Below are 22,443 nucleotides of genomic sequence, written 5' to 3'. Positions count from 1 at the left end.
CCGAGGACCGCAAGCTCCGCCGGCCAAGGAAACTACCGCTCCCAGGGGACTTTGCGCCGCCACAGCCTCGCCCCTCGGCACGCACGCCTGAGCCGCCCGCCCTCTCGGGCAGCGCGGCGCCGCCAGTTCCTGTGAAGGAGGAAAGCGCCAAGTTGCGGCGTGTTTTTTGCTAGCCTGTGGGAGCTGGCGGAAGAAGGCCCTGGCCTGGTGTGAGGAAGGAACTGCGCTGTAACTGCCTCCGAGCGCTACGGGGCGTGGGAAGCACTTGACCAGCGCCTCGCCCAGGTATGCGAGCAGCGGGGACAGTACCGACGGCTATTTGTTTTTTGTGGCTATTGGTCGGCTGTTGCCCCGCCTCCCGGCCAGCCTCTCATTGGTGGGGAGCAAAGAATGACGTGCTCGTTGGCGCGTGGGATCCCGGCCTGGGCTCTCCAGCTCTGGATTGGCCGTCGGACGTGCTCGGTTCTGCCTGATAGGTCAGTGTTTCCCTTTACCACGCGAAAACCGTTTTTCAAAAGCCGTTTTTTCGTTGCAACGTGGGACTGAGGGGAACGCCAACTTCTGCCGCTGCGGCCGCCGGCACCCTTTCCTGGGCGCTCTACTCTTGGTCTTCTCCGAGGACGAAGAGCCGGGCCGGTGCAGCGTTTTAGAAACAGTCGCTTGGGTTGGACTGTGAGGGGGTTTTTACCGCCCCCGCCAGATGGGGGGCGTCCCCTGGGATGTGAAAGGCCCCTGACCAGGTGAACGTTGACTCACCTTAGTGCGTGGAGCACGTGTCAGATGCTTGGCACCGATCACCGATCTTAACCACACCGGGTGCTGCAGTAGGATTTCTGTGCCACAGCCAGTGGGAGCCAGAGGCGGAAAAGGTCTGTGCGGCCTGCGGCGGCGAGGAAAGCTAATAGTGACCCGCCGGCTAGATTTTGGGAAAAACCTGGAAAACTGGAGCAAGAGGGGGGAGGATGGCTTATTTACTCCAGCAGTAAGTTTCCTGGGAAGCTTCCTCAGATCTAGAAACCAAGAGGTATCTGAGTTTCACTAATTTCCAGGCACTGTCATAAATACTGGAGATACCAGATGAAAATTGGTCTGTTTCCATCAGGGCTGATACCTACTGCAGAAATAACCGTGCAAACAGATTTAAGATCAACTTTAGGTACGAAGGAATGGTAGAACAGGAGGCCTTCTAGAGGAGTGTTCACAAAGGAGGTAGATTTGAGCCAAAATTTAAAGAACTTTATGTGGAGGACAAGTAGGGAATTATTCTAGTCATAACAGCAGGAACATCTATCAGGAAACAACACGATCTACTCTGAGAAAGGCAACCAGCTTGAGTATTAAGGATTATGCAGGGAAAGGGAATGGCTAGGAAGAGACCTGACCGATGAGCAGAGGTCAGATTACAAAGTTATAAATGTCAGGCAGAAGTTTTAGATTTCATCATTCTGTGGGCAGGAAGAAGCCATTAAGGACCTTTGAGCTAAGGAGTAATGTGGTTAGTGTTGTGTAAAAATCCTCCTGACTGCGATGCTGGGGATAGACTGGAGGAAGGTAAGACCAGCAGAGAAGCTCTCGCATTAATATTTGTAAAACGCAAGAATCCAAACCATGGAGTGCCCGCGCTGCTTGTGAGTTACCAGGTAACAATTATTTATGAATCAAATTGAAGAGAGAATAATCCAGGATGACTTAAAGTTTTTTTCCTTCAACAATAAAGTGGGAAATAAAGGAATAGAAGCAGTTGTTGGGAGGAGGAGGATGAGTTTGGCTGGGGCATGTTGAACTCGAAACACCTGTGGGGCATTAAGACCAATAAAAAGCAGATGAATATTTTATGTCAGTAAGAAGATAAAAAGTCTGGCCTAAGTGTATAGATTCGGAAATCATCAGTGTGTGATGGTGGGGTGTGGACAGTTTTTGGTTGCTATTTTTAAATGTGAGGTTTTAAATTCATTGTATTCTCAATATCCCCATAAGGTGTGGTCTTTTATTATTCCCATTTTACATAGGAACACACTGGGACAGTAACCTGCAGAGCCAGGGCTTAATAAATACATTCTTGGGAGTAAATGGAAAGTGGAAAAATGTGTTAGTAAAAAAATCAGATAAAGATTTTGAAAAGCCTAATTAAAAAAGTAAAAATTTGACCACACCCTGTGTTACCCAGGATATGGGATAACAGCCACTTTCCCACGTTGCCGGTGGAGGTATATATTCACAGAATACATACCAATACATACATGAGATTTTTATCTTGGCAACATCTATCAAAATTACACAGTAATATCCTACAATTATACTCCTGTGGTGGGTGCTGTGATGTGCCTCCCAGAACCCCCTTCAAGACTGAAGGATATCCTCCCCCAAGCTGCTGGGAGTGCGGCCACAGCCAGCCTCCAATAAGCCACCTTCAGGAATTGCCTTGGCTCAAGAGCCTCACCTAGGTGATGCCATTTTCCTAGAGCAGCCTACATCGAGTGACTGATGAGTGCAGGGAAGTAAAGACCCAGACCTCTCACCCACTTGAGGACAACTGATGGGTCATCCTATCTTCAGAATTCCCTATCACGTGGACTGAAGCCATCACCAAGAATGCATTACAGACCAACTTCTCAGTCTCCCCCCGTCCTGCCCTTCTTTCCCTTCCAGAAGTATTGATCCCAGGAACATTGTATAATAAACTGATTACATGTTGCTATCCATCTCAGGGTCTGCTTCCCCAGGAGCCCAACTTGTGACATTCCAAACATGTGCAAGATGATATAATTTAAGTTATTCACTGCACATTGTTTCTCATAGGAAAGGACTGGAAACAACAGAAAAGTTTATTAGGAGGGAACTGGATAAATGAGCTGTGCATATCCATTAATGAATTATTATGCAGCCCTAAAAATAATGTGAACACTGTGACATATGCCTCTCAGATCACCTCCCTGCAGGCTCTCTGAATGGACCACTGCATCTGCAGTGAGGGCCCCCCACCACCGTGAGCTGCTCCCAGCCTGTGACTGAGGAACCCAGGACACTAAGACAGGTCCATTCCAGCAAGATAGATTCATCCAAGGCGACTGGCCTAAGGACGCCCCAGGCCTACGCCTGTCTGACGTTTTCTTAGACCTCTCACAGTCTGAGTCCCTGCAGTCACTGCCTGCCCAACCCTCCTTCCCTCTCTCCTTCACAGGGGTCAGTTCCACATCATCTGACCGCACCTCCAGCTTCCTCTTTTCTCCCTCACAGGCCTTTTCCCCACTAAATCTCTTTTATATCCAATACCATGTTGGTATCTGCTTTTTGGAAGACCAAGAAAATTAGGAAGTTGTGTGGGTATTGATATCAAAAGATCTCCAAGAAATATTAAATGAAAAAAAGAATCAAGAGTATAATATGCTAACCTGTTTGTACAAAAGAAAAAAATACATAGTTGCTTGTGCATGCATAGGGTTATCTCTAAAAAACCACAAGAAACTGTTCGCTCAGGGAACGGAAACTGCTTAAGAATAAGGAGTAGGAAGGAGAGAATCAGCACCATGTGCCTTGTTTGATCTTGATCCATGAGCTGTTACCCTTTCTAAAGGTAAGTAAATAAAATTTAAATGAAAAGTGGGAGCTTGGCTATGAAACGAAGGAGAAAGGATAGTAGCTGGCCTGGTCAAGAGAGCTGCAAAGTTCAGTTTTGTTAATAGTTTGATGTTAGTAGGAGGAAGGAACTTCCACGCTCAGGGGGAAGCTGGTGGGGAGAGGAGAGGAGAGGCCCTAGGAACTATTGGGGCTGAAATATGGGCTCTAGAACGAGATCCAAGCACAGGCAGTTTCACAGGGAAAGGAGGAAAGAGCTTTTTCAGAAGGTGGGTGGGGAGAGTCAGATTGCGTCCACGTGAAGAAAAGGAGATTGAAAAACAGATTCCTGGCCTCATAATAAAAATAACTTCTGTATGACACAGGAATCAATCAAATGCACAGATAAAAAGCTATGTTGATAAGAGCAGGGGTCTTGAGGAAAGAATGAATGGTTATGGTATTTTTTAATTGCATTTAATTATATGAATCTTCATATTCTTTTTTTTTAATTTTTAATAAGGTATTATTGATATACACTCTTATGAAGGTTTCACATGAAAAAACAATGTTTACTACATTTACCCATATTATCAAGTCCCCCCCATACCCCAATGCAGTCACTGTCCATCAGTGTAGTAAGACGCCACAGAGGCACTATTTGCCTTCTCTGTGCTGCACTGTTCTCCCCATGATCCCCCACAGCACGTGTACTAAACATAATACCCCTCAATCCCCTTCTCCCTCCCTCCCACACCCGCCCTCCCACACCCCTCCCTTTGGTAACCACTAGTTCCTTCTTGCAGTCTGTGAGTCTGCTGCTATTTTGTTCCTTCAGTTTTGCTTCATTGTTATACTCCACAAATGAGTGAAATCATTTGGCATTTGTCTTTCTCTGCCTGGCTTATTTCACTGAGCATAATGTCCTCCAGCTCCACCCATGTTGTTGCAAATGGATTTGTTTGTTTCTTATGGCTGAATAGTATTCCATTGTGTATATGCACCACATCTTCCTTATCCATTCATCCACTGATGGACACCTAGGTTGCTTCCATATCCTGGCTATTGTAAATAGTGCTGCGATAAACATAGGGGTGCACCTGCCTTTTTGAATCTGAGAAGTTGTGTTCTTTGGGTAAATTCCAAGGAGTGGGATTCCCGGGTTATGGTATTTTTTGGCATTTCAGTGGAGAATGAGAGCTAACATTTTTTGAATCCACATTTTATGAACTTAGCTAATATCCTTGCAACTTCCCTCAGAGGAAGGTATGTGTCACCTCCATTTCACAGATAAGAAAACTGAGGCTCTGGGAGGATAATCTGTGCAGGTCAGTGATAGTGTTGAACCCCAGGTCTCTCAGACAGGACAAGGACAGCACCAAGGAGTACTGACTGTGCCCCTCGTCCAGGTCACGCGACCCCAGCCGTCCTCCTCCGGCTTACACCTTGTTGGAACTGCCGCCTCTGCTGCCTCTCCCGTCACATGTGGTTGGTGTCCGTCATCAGCTCCCCTTCTCGGCGCATGGAGGAGCCACAGGGCTGGTAAATACACAGCCTGTGTAGTCGCCACGGCCACTGAGATATTCCTGAGAGGCCCCCTCGCCTTTGGCCTTTCCCGTGGTGAGCAGCGGTCAGAGTATTAACCGCCTGTGAACACCTATTCTCTTCGGGGAGGTGTATTCAGACTTCTTAAACGTGGATCAAAAGTCTCAGAGCAAAGCTCCGTTTCATAAAGATGGCCTAAGCCTGAGGCCACTGGGAAAACACAAGTTGTTCTGTCAGGGACACTGAGGGAAAGGAACAGGAGGCCGTGTCTGAATCAGGCCCCTCCTGCTGGATGAGGGTGCAGACCAGGGGGAGCGCTGCCCACCTGCCCAGCACGCGAAGAGCCTGACGCCTGTGTCAGTTTCCTAGGGCTGCCGCGACAAGTTGCCGCAAACCGAGGGGCTCACAGCACACGGATGTATTCGCACAGTTCGGAGGCCGGGAGCCTGGAATCGCCGTGCAGGCAGCGCTGGCTGCGCCTGGGGGCAGAGGGAGGATCTTCTCCGTGCCTCTCTCCCAGCTCTTGGCAGTGAGACTCCAATCTGTGCCTCTCTCTCCACGTGGCCACATCTTCGTTACTGTCTGTGCCCAGATGCCCCTCTCCTTAAAAGGCCATCAGCCACTTTGGATGTAGGCCCCACCCTGATCCAGTATGACTTCACTGTAATGTAACTTGTGTTATATCTATGCACCTTATTTCCAAATAAGGTCACACTCTGAGGTTCCAGGTGGACATGAATTCTGGGGGACACTCTTCAACCGAGCACGATGCCCAAGCTCTGACCATCCGTGAACGAGTCATCTAGAGAGAAGAGATCGACCCGACCCCCACCCCACCTTCACAGGGAGGCAGGAAGCCCTGGCGCCTCAGACGCTCGCCAAAGAGGGTCTGACCACAAGACTGTCACTGAAACACTTCATCTTTTAGCCCTATTTCTCCAATGACAAAAACACATGGCGGTGAATGAGCCGTACAAATGCGCCCAGTATTCTCTGTAGACAGATCACATGGTCTTTGTGTTCCTTTAATTGTCATTTTTTAGTGAATCATGTTTGGGAAAATATATGATATCCTCAAATACACAAACTACATGTGCTACAGAACAAGGAGCAGGCCGGTGGGTCCCGATACTGAGCTGGCGCCGCTTCAAAGAGGGCTGGAGGACATTTTTTTTTCCTTCATTCAGACAAGGAAAAACTCAGATTCCTTTCAAGTAGCAGCAAGATAACATAGGAGCCTTATTTGTCTCTATGGCTTGCTGTGTTTTCAGGAAAACAGAAAAAGAAACAGAAAGCCCACAAATATGACTATGCCTGTCATCTGTTTATTCTTTGAACTTCTTAGCCCCGATAAAGTACAGACTGCTTGCCAGACAGCAGGCTGCAGCCTGCCTAAGTTTTAAGCAAAAAATAAGTAATGACCACACAGAAATTAATACTGGCTTAATCACAAAGCCACTAAGGAATTTTAAGTTTGGTCTAAACATTAAAAAATTGAGTTCCTTTGATGCTGAGAACGTCAGTGAAGGAAGAGAGCCTCAAGCCTGTGTTCAAATCGGGAGGGCAGGTGGGTGTGCCCAGCCTCCAGCGGGTCAGTAATGAGAACTGAGCTGCAGATCTTGCAGATTGGGTTCAGTGCCTGTGTGACAGAGCTAGTAAGAAAAAGGGTGACTATTTTTTAATGCTGATGCCCTTAGTCATGACCAATTCATAAGCTCTGTGGAAGTCTAATTTGAATATGGCAATAAAAAGTCTTGCCACAGTCTAATCTAGTCGGGGAAATTTGCTGAAGAGATTTACTGAGGGTTCCTCCCAGGTTAGGTCTCAGCCAGGGCCATCTTACACGCGATCATACCTGTCTGCCTGCCCAGCCCTGCAGTGAGCTCCTGGTGAGCAGGGATCAGGTTCGCCGCTTTCCACGCTCTTGTAATGACTAGTTCTTGGCTGGCTGTTAGTTCCAAGTTAAAGGATGAATTTCCCTCAGAACCCCAGAGGCATTACCCCCGCTGTTCCTGAACATTCAGTGGTTCAGATGTAAGTCTGTTTTACCCCTTTAAGTGTCCTGTTTTTTCCATAGACATTTAGGATCTCTGATCCCAGAGATAGAATCTTTCACAGGGATGTGTCTGCGGATGGGTGTTTCTAATTCATTTTGCTCTAGTATTTTCTCTGACATTTTCCTTTCTCCTCTGCCACCATCTATTCAAGTCAAAATTAAGAATATTTAAAGCATGCATTAATTGTTGATTTACAGTTAGTTTTATCCTATCAAGGAGTAATCCCCCTTTTCTTTCTTTTTTTTCTTTTTTATCTTCAATCTACACTTACATGAAGAATATTATGTTTACTAGGCTCTCCCCTATACCAGGTTCCCCCTGTAAACCCCTTTACAGTCACTGCCCATCAGCATAGCAAAATGCTGTAGAATTACTACTTGTCTTCTCTGTGTTGTACAGCCCTCCCCTTTCTCCCACCCCCCCTTTATGCATGCTAATCTTAACACTCCCCTTCTTCTACACCCCCCTTATCCCTCCGTACCCAACCCCCCTCCCCAGTCCCTTTCCCTTTGGTGACTGTCAGTCCATTCTTGGGTTCTGTGATTCTGCTGCTGTTTTGTTCCTTCAGTTTTTCCTTTGTTCTTATGCTCCACAGATGAGTGAAATCATTTGGTACTTGTCTTTCTCCACTGGCTTATTTCACTGAGCATAATACTCTCCAGCTCCATCCATGTTGCTGCAAATGGTTGGATTTTTCCACTTCTTATGGCTGAGTAGTATTCCATTGTGTATATGTACCACATCTTCTTTATCCATTCATCTACTGATGGACATTTAGGTTGCTTCCAATTCTTGGCTATTGTAAATAGTGCTGCGATAAACATAGGGGTGCATCTGTCTTTTTCAAACTGGAGTGCTGCATTCTTAGGGTAAATTCCTAGGAGTGGAATTCCTGGGTCAAATGGTAGGTCTGTTTTGAGCATTTTGATGAACCTCCATACTGCTTTCCACAATGGTTGAACTAATTTACATCCCCACCGGCAGTGTAAGAGGGCTCCCCTTTCTCCACAGCCTCGCCAACATTTGTTGTTGTTTGTCTTTTGGATGGCAGCCATCCTTACTGGTGTGAGGTGATACCTCATTGTAGTTTTAATTTGCATTTCTCTGATAATTAGCGATGTGGAGCACCTTTTCATGTGTCTATTGGCCATCTGTATTTCTTTTTTGGAGAACTGTCTGTTCAGTTTCTCTGCCCATTTTTTAATTGAATTACTTGTTTTTTGTTTGTTGAGGCGTGTGAGCTCTTTATATATTCTGGACATCAAGCCTTTATCAGATCTGTCATTTACAAATATATTCTCCCATACTGTAGGGTTCCTTTTTGTTCTATTGATGGTGTCTTTTGCTGTTCAGAAGCTTTTCAGCTTAATATAGTCCCACTTGTTCATTTTTGCTGTTGTTTTCCTTGCCCGGGGAGATATGTTCAAAAAGAGGTCACTCATGTTTATGTCTAAAAGGTTTTTGCCTATGTTTTTTTCTAAGAGTTTTATGGTTTCATGACTTACATTCAGGTCTTTGATCCATTTTGAATTTACTTTTGTGTATGGGGTTAGACAGTGATCCAGTTTCATTCTCCTACATGTAGCTGTCCAGTTTTGCCAGCACCATCTGTTGAAGAGACTGTCATTTCGCCATTGTATGTCCATGGCTCCTTTATCAAATATTAATTGACCATATATGTTTGGGTTAATTTCTGGAGTCTCTCTGTCCCACTGGTCTGTGGCTCTGTTCTTGTGCCAGTACCAAATTGTCTTGATTACTATGGCTTTGTAGTAGAGCTTGAAGTTGGGGAGTGAGATCCCCCCTACTTTATTCTTCTTTCTCAGGATTGCTTTGGCTATTCGGGGTCTTTGGTGTTTCCATATGAATTTTTGAATTATTTGTTCCAGTTCATTGAAGAATGTTGCTGGTAATTTGGTAGGGATTGCGTCAAATCTGTATATTGCTTTGGGCAGGATGGCCATTTTGATGATGTTAATTCTTCCTAGCCATGAACATGGGATGAGTTTCCATTTGTTAGTGTCCCCTTTAATTTCTCTTAAGAGTGCCTTGTAGTTTTCAGGGTATAGGTCTTTCACTTCTTTGGTTAGGTTTATTCCTAGGTATTTTATTCTTTTTGATGCAATTGTGAACAGAATTGTTTTCCTGATTTCTCTTTCTATTGGTTCATTGTTAGTGTATAGGAAAGCTACAGATTTCTGTGTGTTAATTTTGTATCCTGCAACTTTGCTGTATTCTGATATCAGTTCTAGTAGTTTTGGAGTGGAGTCTTTAGGGTTTTTTATGTACAATATCATATCATCTGCAAATAGTGACAGTTTAACTTCTTCTTTACCAATCTGGATTCCTTGTATTTCTTTGTTTTGTCTGATTGCCGTGGCTAGGACCTCTAGTACTATGTTAAATAACAGTGGGGAGAGTGGGCATCCCTGTCTAGTTCCCGATCTCAGAGGAAAAGCTTTCAGCTTCTCGCTGTTCAGCATAATGTTGGCTGTGGGTTTATCATATATGGCCTTTATTATGTTGAGGTACTTGCCCTCTATTCCCATTTTGCTGAGAGTTTTTATCATGAATGGATGTTGAATTTTGTCAAATGCTTTTTCAGCATCTATGGAGATGATCATGTGGTTTTTGTCTTTCTTTTTGTTCATGTGGTGGATGATGTTGATGGATTTTCGAATGTTGTACCATCCTTGCATCCCTGGGATGAATCCCACTTGGTCATGGTGTATGATCCTTTTGATATGCTGTTGAATTCTGTTTGCTAATATTTTATTGAGTATTTTTGCATCTACATTCATCAGGGATATTGGTCTATAATTTTCTTTTTTGGCGGAGTCTTTGCCTGGTTTTGGTATTAGGGTGATGTTGGCTTCATAGAATGAGTTTGGGAGTATTCCCTCTTCTTCTATTTTTTGGAAAACTTTAAGGAGAATGAGTATTATGTCTTCTCTGTGTGTCTGATAAAATTCCAAGGTAAATCCGTCCGGCCCCTGGGTTTTGTTCTTGGGTAGTTTTTTTATTACTGTTTCAATTTCTTTGCTCGTAATTGGTTTGTTTAACTTTTGTGTTTCTTCCTTGGTCAGTCTTGGGAGGTTGTATTTTTCTAGAAAGTTGTCCATTTCTTCTAGTTTTTCCAGCTTGTTGGCATATAGGTTTTCATAGTAGTCTTTAATAATTCTTTGTATTTCTATGGAGTCTGTCGTGATTTTTCCATTCTCATTTCTGATTCTGTTGATTTGGTTTGATTTTCTTTTTCTCTTAATAAGTTTGGTTAGAGGCTTATCTATTTTGTTTATTTTCTCAAAGAACCAGCTCTTGGTTTCATTGATTTTTGCTATTGTTTTATTCTTCTCAATTTTGTTTATTTCTTCTCTGATCTTTATTATGTCCCTCCTTCTGCTGACTTTAGGCCTCATTTGTTCTTCTTTTTCCAGTTTTGATAATTGTGATGTTAGACTATTCATTTGGGATTGTTCTTCCTTCTTCAAGTGTGCCTGGATCGCTATATACTTTCCTCTTAAGGCTGCTTTCGCTGCGTCCCACAGAAGTTGGGGCTTTGTGTTGTTGTTGTTGTCACTTGTTTCTATATATATTCCTTGATCTCTATTTTGATTTGTTCGTTGATTCATTGATTATTTAGAAGCATGTTGTTAAGCCTCCATGTGTTTGTGAGCCTTTTTGTTTTCTTTGTAGAATTTATTTCTAGTTTTATACCTTTGTGGTCTGAAAAATTGGTTGGTAGAATTTCAATATTTTGGAATTTACTGAGGCTCTTTTTGTGGGCTAGTATGTGGTCTATTCTGGAGAATGTTCCATGTGCACTTGAGAAGAATGTATATCCTGTTGCTTTTGGATGTAGAGTTCTATAGATGTCTATTAGGTCCATCTGTTCTAGTGTGTTGTTCAGTGCCTGTGTGTCCTTACTTATTTTCTGCCCGGTGGATCTATCCTTTGGGGTGAGTGGTGTGTTGAAGTCTCCTAAAATGAATGCATTGCAGTCTATTTCCCTCTTTAGTTCTGTTAGTATTTGTTTCACATATGCTGGTGCTCCTGTGTTGGGTGTATATATATTTAGAATGGTTATATCCTCTTGTTGGACTGAGCCCTTTATCATTATGTAGTGTCCTTCTTTATCTCTTGTTACTTTCTTTGTTTTGAAGTCTATTTTGTCTGATATTAGTACTGCAACCCCTGCTTTCTTCTCACTGTTGTTTGCCTGAAATATGTTTTTCCATCCCTTGACTTTTAGTCTGTGCATGTCTTTGGGTTTGAGGTGAGTTTCTTGTAAGCAGCATATAGATGGGTCTTGCTTTTTTATCCATTCTATTACTCTGTGTCTTTGGATTGGTGCATTAAGTCCATTTACATTTAGGGTGACTATTGAGAGATATGTACTTATTGACATTGCAGGCTTTAAATTCATGGTTACCAAAGGTTCAAGGTTAGCCTCTTTAGTATCTTACTGCCTAACTTAGCTTGCTTATTGAGCTGTTATATACACTGTCTGGAGATTCTTTTCTTCTCCCCCTTCTTATTCCTCCTCCTCCATTCTTCATATATTGGGTGTTTTGTTCTGTGCTCTTTCTAGGAGTGCTCCCATCTAGAGCAGTCCGTGTAAGATGCCCTGTAGAGGTGGTTTGTGGGAAGCAAATTCCCTCAGCTTTGCTTGTCTGGGAATTGTTTAATCCTGCCATCATATTTAAATGATAGTCGTGCTGGATACAGTATCCTTGGTTCAAGGCCCTTCTGTTTCATTGCATTAAATATATCATGCCATTCTCTTCTGGCCTGTGGGGTTTCTGTCGAGAAGTCTGATGTTAGCCTGATGGGTTTTCCTTTATAGGTGACCTTTTTCTCTCTAGCTGCCTTTAAAACTCTTTCCTTGTCCTTGATCTTTGCCATTTTAATTATTATGTGTCTTAGTGTTGTCCTCCTTGGATCCTTTCTGTTGGGGGTTCTGTGTATTTCCGTGGTCTGTTTGATTATTTCCTCCCCCAGTTTGGGGAAGTTTTCAGCAATTATTTCTTTAAAGACACTTTCTATCCCTTTTCCTCTCTCTTCTTCTTCTGGTACCCCTATAATATGGATATTGTTCCTTTTGGATTGGTCACACAGTTCTCTTAGTATTGTTTCGTTCCTGGAGATCCTGTTATCTCTCTCTATGTCAGCTTCTATACGTTCCTGTTCTCTGGTTTCTATTCCTTCAATGGCCTCTTGCATCTTATCCATTCTGCTTATAAATCCTTCCAGAGATTGTTTCACTTCTGTGATCTCCTTTCTGGCATCTGTGATCTCCCTCCGGACTTCATCCCATTGCTCTTGCATTTTTCTCTGCATCTCCGTCAGCATGTTCATGATTTTTATTTTGAATTCTTTTTCAGGAGGACTGGTTAGGTCTGTCTCCTTCTCAGGTGTTGTCTCTGTGATCTTTGTCTGCCTGTAGTTTTGCCTTTTCATGGTGATAGAGACAGTTTGCAGAGCTGGTACGAGTGACGGCTGGGAGAGCTTCCCTTCTTGTTGGTTTGTGGCCTTCCTCTCCTGGGAGAATAGCGACCTCTAGTGGCTTGTGCTGGGCAGCTGTGCACAGACAGGGCTTCTGCTTCCTGCCTGGCTGCCATGGAGTTTATCTCCGCTGTTTCTGTGGGCGTGACCAGGCTAGGGCTGCTGCTCCAAAATGGTGGAGCCCTGTTGGAGGGGGAGCGGCCGGGAGGCTATTTATCTCCGCAAGGGGCCTCCGTGCTCCCTGCTGCCCAGGGTGTTAGAGTGCCCAGAGATCCCCAGATTCCCTGCCTCTGGACTAAGTGTCCTGCCCTGCCCTTTAAGACTTCCAAAAAGCACTCTCCAAACCAAAACAACAACAGCAAAAAAATAATAATAATAATTAAATAAATAAATAATTTTTTTTAAAAAAGAAAAAAAAAAAGACATGATTTTCTTTGTCCTCAGGTGCCGGTCTCAGGCACCTGCTCACCCGTCTTGCTGCCCTGCTTCCCTAGTATTGGGGTCCCTGTCCCTTTAAGACTTCCAAAAAGCACTCACCAAAAAAAAAAAATATATGCCCTCTCCCGTTTCTTTGTTCTCCGGTATCGGCCTCAGGCACCCGCTCACCGGTCCTGCCACCCTGTTTCCCTAGTATCGAGGGCCCCACGCATGCACTGTGTCTGCCCTCTGGTCCGGAATCCTGGGGCTGGGTGCTCAGCAGTCCTGGGCTCCCTCTCCCTCCTGCTCCGACTCCTCTCCTCCCGCCAGGGGCCGGTGGGACAGGTGCTCAGGTCCCGCCGGGCCGGGCCTTGTATCTTACCCCCTTTGCGAGGCGCTGGGTCCTCGCAGGTGTGGATGTGGTCTGGATGTTGTCCTGTGTCCTCTGGTCTCTATTTTAGGAAGAGTTGTCTTTGTTATATTTTCATAGATATATGTGGTTTTGGGAGATTTCTGCTGCTCTACTCACGCCGCCATCTTGGCTCTGCCCCCTATTGTTATTTTGATACGGATTGCACTGAATCTGTAGATGCTTTGGTCAGAATGGCCATTTTAACAATATTAATTTTTCCTGTCCATGAGCATGGGGTTGATTTCCACTTAATTGTGTCATCTTCAGTTTCTTTTATCAGTGTCTTATAGCTTTCAGAGTATGAGTCTTTCACCTGCTTGGGAGATTTATTCCTAGCTATTTTATTCTTTTTTGATACAATTGTAAATGGGATTGATTTCTTAATTTCTGTTAGTTCATTATTTGTACATAGAAGCACCATAGCTTTCTGTATATTAACTTTGTATCCTGCTACTTCACTGAATTCATCTATTAATTCTGGTAGTTTTTTTATGGAGTCTTTGGCATTTTCTATGTATAGAATCATGTCATCTGCAAATAGTGACAATTTTACTTCTTCCTTACCAGTTTGGATGCCTTTTATTTCTTTTTCTCATCTGATTACAGTGTCTAGGACCGCTAGTACTATTTTGAATAAAAGTGGTGACAGTGGGTATGCTTGTATTATTACTGATCTTAGAGGAAGAGCTTTCAGCTTTTCACCCCACCTCTATGGCCTTTATTATGTTGAAATATGTTCCCCCTAAGCCCACCCTGTTCGGAGTTTTTATCATGAATGGATGTTGAATTTTATCAAATGCTTTTTCTCATCTGTAACCTTAATTCCTCTTTGTTATGTAGCCTAACATATTCACAGGTTCTGATGCTCAGGACATGGACATATTTGAGGATCCATTATTTTGCCTACCATGGACACTATTCCATGAATCACAATCAACTTTAAACAGAATTTAAGAAACACACACCTAATCAAAATCTACCTAGTCCTGCCATAATGAAATTTCAGAATGCCAAAGACAAAGAGAAGATATGAAAGCAGCCAGAGAGAAGAGACATTTCCTACAAATGGACAATAATTATGGTAATAGTTCGCTTAACATCTACAACTGAAATCAGAAGACAGAAGAACAATATCTTTGTTCTGTTGAGAAAAAAAATAGTCAACTTACATTTATTTACCCAAAGAAAAGCATTTAAAGAACAAGTGAGAATAATCATCCAATTAATAATTATAATACAGGATAATCTTTACTTAGAGTAACAGTTATAGAAAGTAATCCCATCCCATCTACAAAATTCCTAATGGCAACACCTAAGTTAATGTTTGATTGAATGCCAAGCCGAGTAACACATAAACCAACCATTACAGCAGGGCAAGACTTGATTTCTTAAAAAATGGTTTGTTTGGGATGAAGTTTCTGAAAAAAGGCGAGCCTTTGAGAATTCCAGGACTGACTAGCCAAGTATGACAATAAAAATGGCCACAGATATTGAGAAGTGGTTTCTTCTAGTTACAATGAAGAAAAGAATATTCAGTAAGAATAAGAAAATATCAGGGCATTGAGCTCTGAGCTCAAGAATACATAGAAAACCAGAGAATTTCTATGCAATGTTTAAAGAGATGCAAATGTTCTCTTGCAAATGCCTGGCAGACAAGGCCCCAGTTTAATTTTGCAGGTGACAGAATTTATAAACACACCCTCTTTACGTCTCTTACTGAGACTTGGTTGGGAAGGAGGTAAACTCTTGGGACTAAGCTGGGGACACTTGGAAGGACTCAACACAGAGCTGGGAATCTCGTGCCCAATTCCCCTGGCCCTCCCTGCCAAGTGAGAACAGAGCCTCCTTCCCTGCCTGAGAAAACTAATTTCTTTGTCTAAAGACTTAAAACCTAGCCTAAGGCAGGAACCTTTGGGGGAGGTTTGCTTTCCTGAAGATCCCCCCCAATCCTCCCCATCTCCAGATAACAGGGCTTCTGGGGTACCTAGGGGGGAAACTGCATTTCTGTTCCGAGGACATCTGGCTTTACATACTGAAAGCAAAATCTTGCAAGTTTGTATTTGGAAACTGGGAAACTTGTAGGAATGGATTCAAAGAGTGTTAGAGCAAGGAAGATAGAATATAACACAAATTGGCAAAATTGATCAACATAAAGGATCCGACTTGAGAACTTGAATTTCATGTTTAAACTGATGCTGCTGAGATGTTTGCTTGAATAGTTGACTGAGCACTAGATTGAGCAGTGGTAATCATTTGGAAAGAAGAATATTTTTTTAGTTCTATGTGTGATTAATTTTTAAATATTCAGAGGTAGTTTTTGAAATACAGAAGCAACATAGGATCATGATAAAACCATTTAACTACTAAAAAGGCCTATAACACATTTAAATCTGGACTGAATAACCCTAATCTCATCACCCAGAAGTAATCGCTGTTAACTATTTGATGTGTATTTTCCACACCTTCATTTAAAACGCATATACAAACGTAAGTACATACTTTTTGAGCACATTTCTAAGACACAAGTATATGGACAGAGTAGCAGTAGAGCCCATTTACTGTCAAGAGCGTAAGATCAGGACTGGAAGAAGGACCCCCTGTAGGTACTGTGCATCCCAACTTCTCTGGGCTGAACCTGATTTTAATGTCTGCCCCATTTTTGAACTATCAGTGAAATAATATATCCCAGGGATGCCGGGGTTCTTGTTTGTGGAGTCAAAGCATGAGCTTAGCAAACAGTCAAGGTGGGAGAGCCGGGGCAGAGGCTTTTATTGAGAGATACAGTGAGAGGACAGAGCTCCTCCTGGCTCATGCCAGGAGGGGACAAGAGAGCCGGGGGTGCTGCGCTACCTAGGGGATTTATAGGCAGTTGAGGATTTTGGGGAACTGATAAAGGGCTTAGGGTGTGGACTTGTTAAAAGTGGCCTTAGGATGTTGGTTCTTGATGAGATATTAAATCCCTTTTAACATGCTAAAGTGAATCTTACACATGATTACAAACAATTAGCGTAATAAAACATGGGCTACTTTCCTTTATCTGGGGAGTATCAACTGACTTCACTAAACAATGAGTTTACATAAACTCCAGAGTTTAATGTTTAACACAGAGTTTTGGTAGGGGGTTTCCTTGCATGTAGTTACATTGCTCTGACTGTAAATATCCTGCCTTGTTTTTTCCAGAGGCCCTCACCCTGCTCTGACTACACCCACAGTCCCTGTCTCACAAAGTTTAGATGTGGATAATATGGTTATCATAATTAGGCCTCAGAAATAAGAAACGTGTTTGTCTGCCAATAGGCACATGAAAAGATGCTCTACATCACTAATCACCAGGGAAATACAAATTAAAACCACAATGAGACTAGTTAGGATGGCCAACATCCAAAAGACAAGAAATAACAAATGCTGGTGAGGATGTGGAGAAAGGGGACCCTCCTCCACTGTTGGTGGGAATGTAAACTGGTGCAACCATTGTGGAAAGCAGTATGGAGGTTCCTCAAAAAACTAAAAATAGAAATACTGCCGGAGACCAAAGAGCCTCCACCCACAAAATGGCGAACTCCCTGCTTCTCTTCCGGGTTCTCTGCTCCCGCCGGCGCCAACCAAAGCCCAATCGCCCCTTTACACCTTCCCGCCAGCGTCACCTAAGGTCCAATTGCCTTTTGACCCACCCCTTCCTTGCTGACCTGTATAAATTAAGCCTACAAACAATAAACTGTGCCAGCTTGATCAGACATCCTGTCTTGCTGGTCGTTCTTTGTGTCCCTTGCTTGTTTCATTTCTGCAGGCGTCTCCGGCACACTCCACGTTCGTCCCGCAGGCCGGGACAAAATACCATTTGACTCCATAATTCTACTCCTAGGAATTCACCCAAAGAAAACAAAATCCCTGATTCAAAAAGACATATGCACCCCTATATTTATCACTGCACTATTTGCAATAGCCAAGATATGGAAGCAACCCAAGTGTCCATCAATAGATGAATGGATAAAGAAGAGGTGATACATATGCACAATGGAATATTATTCAACCATAAAAAGAATAGAAATCCTGCCATTTGCAACAACATAGATGGATCTAGAGGGCATTATGCTCAGTGAAATAAGCCAGGCAGAGACAGACAAGTGCCAAATTATTTCCCTAATTTGTGGAGCATAAAAACAAAGCAAAATAGAAAGAACAAACAGCATTAGATTCATAGACACAGAGAAGGGACTAGTGGTTACTAAAGGGGAAGGGAGTCAGTGGGGGTGTTGGGAGGGGGACTGTTGAACCACTGTCATGTACGTTCGATAAAAGAATAAGATACTTAGGGGTAAATGTAAAAAAAAAAAAAAGAAACATTTATCTGACTTCAACAGAGGGAGGGGATAAGGATCTGATGAGTGGGATTGGGTACAATAAGGCAAGGCGGTGAAATGACCAGCTCAGAGGGGTTGTATTTGATTTATTAGGTGATTTAGAGCAACAGTGGGTCTGAGAAAGGATACAGATCAGTTAAACCCAGCAAATAGCTATGCCACATTCCCTGTGTCCAGACCTTAATATGCCAGAGGACACAGGCCTATCTCACAGTCCTGCAAAGTCAGCCTCTTAAGTAGTGCTCAGCTAACAAGGTGTTACGCTTTGAATGAATTTATTCTCTCTAAGCCTCAGCTTCCTCCTTTATAAAAAGAGGCTAATAAAAGCTACCTCACAGGTTTAATGGAAGGAGCAAATAAAATGATATTTATATGAAGAGAAATTTAAAATACAGTCATAAAAATAAAGGTCCTTATTATTCGATATTAGTTTATGTAATAACTGCTTACATCCTGTGCTCACCATGTGCCAGGCACCCTTCTCAGGGTTTTATGCATACTCACTCCTTTAGTTAATGAATACAAGACCTAGTAAGATGCTCAACAATTAATTACTCATTTTACTGTGAAGGCTTTACATTAATTATCTCGTTTATCTTCAAACAACTGTAATTACTAGTAATACAATCTCCATTCTGCAAATGAGGATGCTGAGGAATAGAGAGGTTTAGTAACTTGCACAAGGTCACTTAACCTGGAAAGTGGCAGAGCTGGAATTTGAATTCGCACACTACGGTACCTTTCATTTTGTGGCAAATTATGTGAGCCAGAAATCCTGATTTTTTAGAAATTTTATTATATGTAATTCTGTTATATACCTGTTAATAAGTAATTGTTAATTTTTTATTATTTGTTGACAAGTAGTTTATTAGTAAGAAGTATTAGAAAAACAAACCCAAACTTCTTTATTGGATATCATAATACAAAGCTAAATTTTATTCTCATTTTCAGGCACAGCTATAATTAAAACATTTCCTTCCTTATTTCTGGTAAAAGGTAATGTTTTCCCAAGTTTCCTTAATGGTAAGGCTTACTTAGGTTTGTGGCAGTAGAGAATCCCGGGCTCCTTGGAAGACTCAGCGAATCAGAGCGTCCAGGGGAGACACCTGATAATCTGTGAATTTGACAAGTGGCCCACATGCTACGGAGGTTTGGGAGACCTTGGATCAGAGGAAATGGACCCCTGGATCCTACTCACCCTTAACTTTGCTTAAGATTTACATTTTTCAATTTTTTTTTTACTATCACCTTCATATAAATATGTAATCTTATCACTCCTTAGAAATTTAAAAAATCATTTCACAATTTTTAACATGGAGCTGTGATAAGGAGCTGATTTTAAATATAAAATATTTTAGAACTATTATTAAAAACAATGTTCATTTAAATACACTTTAATAATGTCAATCACAAGAACATCTTTTCATGTGACTGCTGGTCATCTGTATGACTTCTTCGGAAAAATGTCTGTCCAAGTCCTCTGCCTAGTTTTTTTTTTTTTTTTTTTTTTGCCTAGTTTTTAATCAGACTATTTGTCTTTTGGGTGTTGAGTTTTGGTATAAGTGCTTCATATATTTTGGACATTAGCCCCTTATTGAATATATCATTTATGAATATCTTCTCCCATTCAGTAGGTTGACTTATGTTTTGCTGAGCGTATGAAGCTTTTTAGTTTGATGTCATCCGGCTTGTTTATATTGCTTTGGTTTCCCTGACCTGGGGAGACATATCCAGAAAATATATTACTAATGTTGATGTTCAAGAGTTTACCACCTGTTTTGTCAAGGAGCTCTATGGTTTTTGGTCTTACATTTAGGTCTTTAATCCATTTCAAGTGTACTTCTGTGTATGTTACAAGGCCTTCCAGTTTCATTCTTTTGCATGTGGCTGTCCAGATTTCCCAACACCATTTATTAAAGAGACTGTCTTTTCCCCATCATGTATTCTTGTCTCCTTATCGTATATTAATTGACCACATATGCATGGCTTGGCTTCTGTGCTCTCTGTTCAGTTCCATTGACCTGTGTCTGCTCTGGTGCCAGTGCCATACTATTTTGATCACCATAGTTTTGTAGTGTAGCTTGAAATCAGGGAGCTTGGTACCCCCAGCTTGGTTGTTCTTTCTCAAAGCTGCTTTAGCTATTCAGGGTCTTTTATGGTGCCACACAGATTTTAGGATTATCTGCTCTAGTTCTGTGGAAAATACTATTGGTATTTTGATAGGGATTGCACTGAATCTGTAGATGCTTTGGCCGGAATGGCCATTTTAACAATATTAATTTTTCCTGTCCATGAGCATGGGGTTGATTTCCACTTAATTGTGTCATCTTCAGTTTCTTTTATCAGTGTCTTATAGCTTTCAGAGTATGAGTCTTTCACCTGCTTGGGAGATTTATTCCTAGCTATTTTATTCTTTTTTGATACAATTGTAAATGGGATTGATTTCTTAATTTCTGTTAGCTCATTATTTGTACATAGAAGTACCATAGATTTCTGTATATTAACTTTGTATCCTGCTACTTCACTGAATTCATCTATTAATTCTGGTAGTTTTTTTATGGAGTCTTTGGCATTTTCTATGTATAGAATCATGTCATCTGCAAATAGTGACAATTTTACTTCTTCCTTACCAGTTTGGATGCCTTTTTTTCTTTTTCTCATCTGATTGCATTGTCTAGGACCTCTAGTACTATTTTGAATAAAAGTGGTGACAGTGGGCATGCTTGTATTGTTGCTGATCTTAGAGAAAGAGCTTTCAGCTTTTCACCGCATTGAGTGTGACGTTAATTATGGGTTTGTCATTTATGGCCTTTATTATGTTGTGATATGTTCCCCCTAAGCCCACCCTGTTAGGAGTTTTTTTTATTATGAATGGATATTGATTTTTGTCAAATGCTTTTTCAGCAACTATTTATCTAATTTAGGTAATAATACTTTAGACAATATTTTAATGTGTATAAATTAGATTAAAGTGAAACTGAGAGCTTCTTGTTTAAAAGACAACTCTAGTAAATTTTTCTATAGCTTAATATATTTTCTAATTTGTATTATGTAACTATTCATGTAGACTTTCTCCTTACATTTCTTAACACTGGGAAATATCTGTTTTGTAACCCACAATGTATCAAATAAGAGCTCAAATTCTAAGTTTATCTTAAAAATAAAACACAGCAGTAAATAAATCAAGGAATTGCTGATTTCAATCTCTGTGCTTTTTCATTTTTATAACAAACTTCTTATGGGAACCTCACAATATTATGAGTCTTGAATACTTAAGACCTCACACAATGCCATAATAGGTACTGGGTGAATAGTTGTTGAATTAATGAAAGATTGAACTAATTGGTAATTAATTCATGTACTGATAAAGATAATAGCTAAATCTTAAGGTTTTCTGGGTAAAGTAAGAAAAAATTATGCTTAAATAACCAAATCATTCTTAAACTATCTGATTTTTTTGACTAACAACTGAGGTTAGGAATTCTCTATTTTGCCTCTCTGCATCTAGGTAATATTGTGGCTCCTTTATTACACTGTGAAGTAACTGTGAACCGGGACCAGGCTCAAGGCTGTGTCTTCTGATGGGCCGGCCACACACCCGCACCCGTGTTCACTGAGCAGCATTTCCCTGCCCTCTTCTCTCGCCTCCCGCTGGGAAACCTGTTCCGGGCTGTGCGACTTGGCAGTGACGAAGGAAATCCCAGTGACTGATACTTCACGCCCAGGAACTTGTAGAGGCTATAGATGACTTTTGGTTGTGCCTGGTGGTTTTAGGTTTTCTTTCTAGCTTTTTTCTCTTTACTTAAGGATTAGAACTAATGTGTGAGAGTGTCTCCTGCACAATGGAAGACGTAGAAGAGAAACGTGCCCGACTGGAACAGGGCCTGCAGCCCAGGCGGTGCCGCGCTCTATTGCTGAAGACATTGCTGCTGGGAAACGCTGACACTCCCCTTCTCACACTTCGGGTCACAGTCCTGTCAGTGAAGCGATGCACCACTTCACACGGGAGGCTGGAATTTAAATGAGTGACAGTGACTTTCATGTAGGTCAGCAAGCTGCATGGAGAAGGCACAAGGGAGAGAGGAATCACTCCTTTCTACGTAACCTCTTCAGAACAAGCGATACATGTCAGGGGTTAAAGTAAATATTCCTTGAGTATAATTATAATTCTGAGTGCATAAAGTGTACACACTAATACTAGCCTATTTGGACAAAGCTAAGCTAAAACTACTGCCACACTTCGTTCACGGAATTGCTTTCTTTAAAGATCTAAGCTTCAAATTACCCATCAGAAAATTGATTAAAGTAATAAATTGATATGATGAATCGCCTCCTTAAGTATTGTTTGCCTTAGGAAAACCTTATATTCTTTTCAAGAAAAAGCAATGCAAGATATGAAGTAGGTTGTAGAAATATCAGAGTGAGTGAAAAAGTTTCACATTTCATTTAGGTATGAAAATAAAATAAACAGTATTGTGACTTCACTTTTCAGAGAGATAAGAATTAGATTGTCATATATAAAGTCGTAAAATATTCTACTTTTTAAAGGCCAGAAATCATTTATATCCTTTTATCCAAAATGATGGTGACT

General features: G+C 41.8%; 1 long non-coding RNA gene across 3 annotated transcripts; it reads left to right on the top strand.

The window, feature by feature from the left end:
- The first annotated feature begins 56 nt into the window (after positions 1-56).
- LOC140845779 (uncharacterized) lies at positions 57-22,174 on the top strand. 3 transcript variants are annotated; one of them, XR_012124664.1, is made up of 2 exons: positions 57-476; positions 21,361-22,174. It is a non-coding gene; the product is annotated as an uncharacterized lncRNA (long non-coding RNA). The 3 variants fall into 3 exon arrangements; XR_012124665.1 differs by having other exon boundaries at positions 57-869; XR_012124666.1 differs by having other exon boundaries at positions 57-982.
- The last annotated feature ends 269 nt before the right edge of the window (positions 22,175-22,443 follow it).

This window comes from Manis javanica, chromosome 13, assembly GCF_040802235.1.
Source record: "Manis javanica isolate MJ-LG chromosome 13, MJ_LKY, whole genome shotgun sequence".
In the NCBI taxonomy this organism is placed as follows: domain Eukaryota; kingdom Metazoa; phylum Chordata; class Mammalia; order Pholidota; family Manidae; genus Manis; species Manis javanica.
This window is presented reverse-complemented; position numbering and strand designations above follow the sequence as displayed.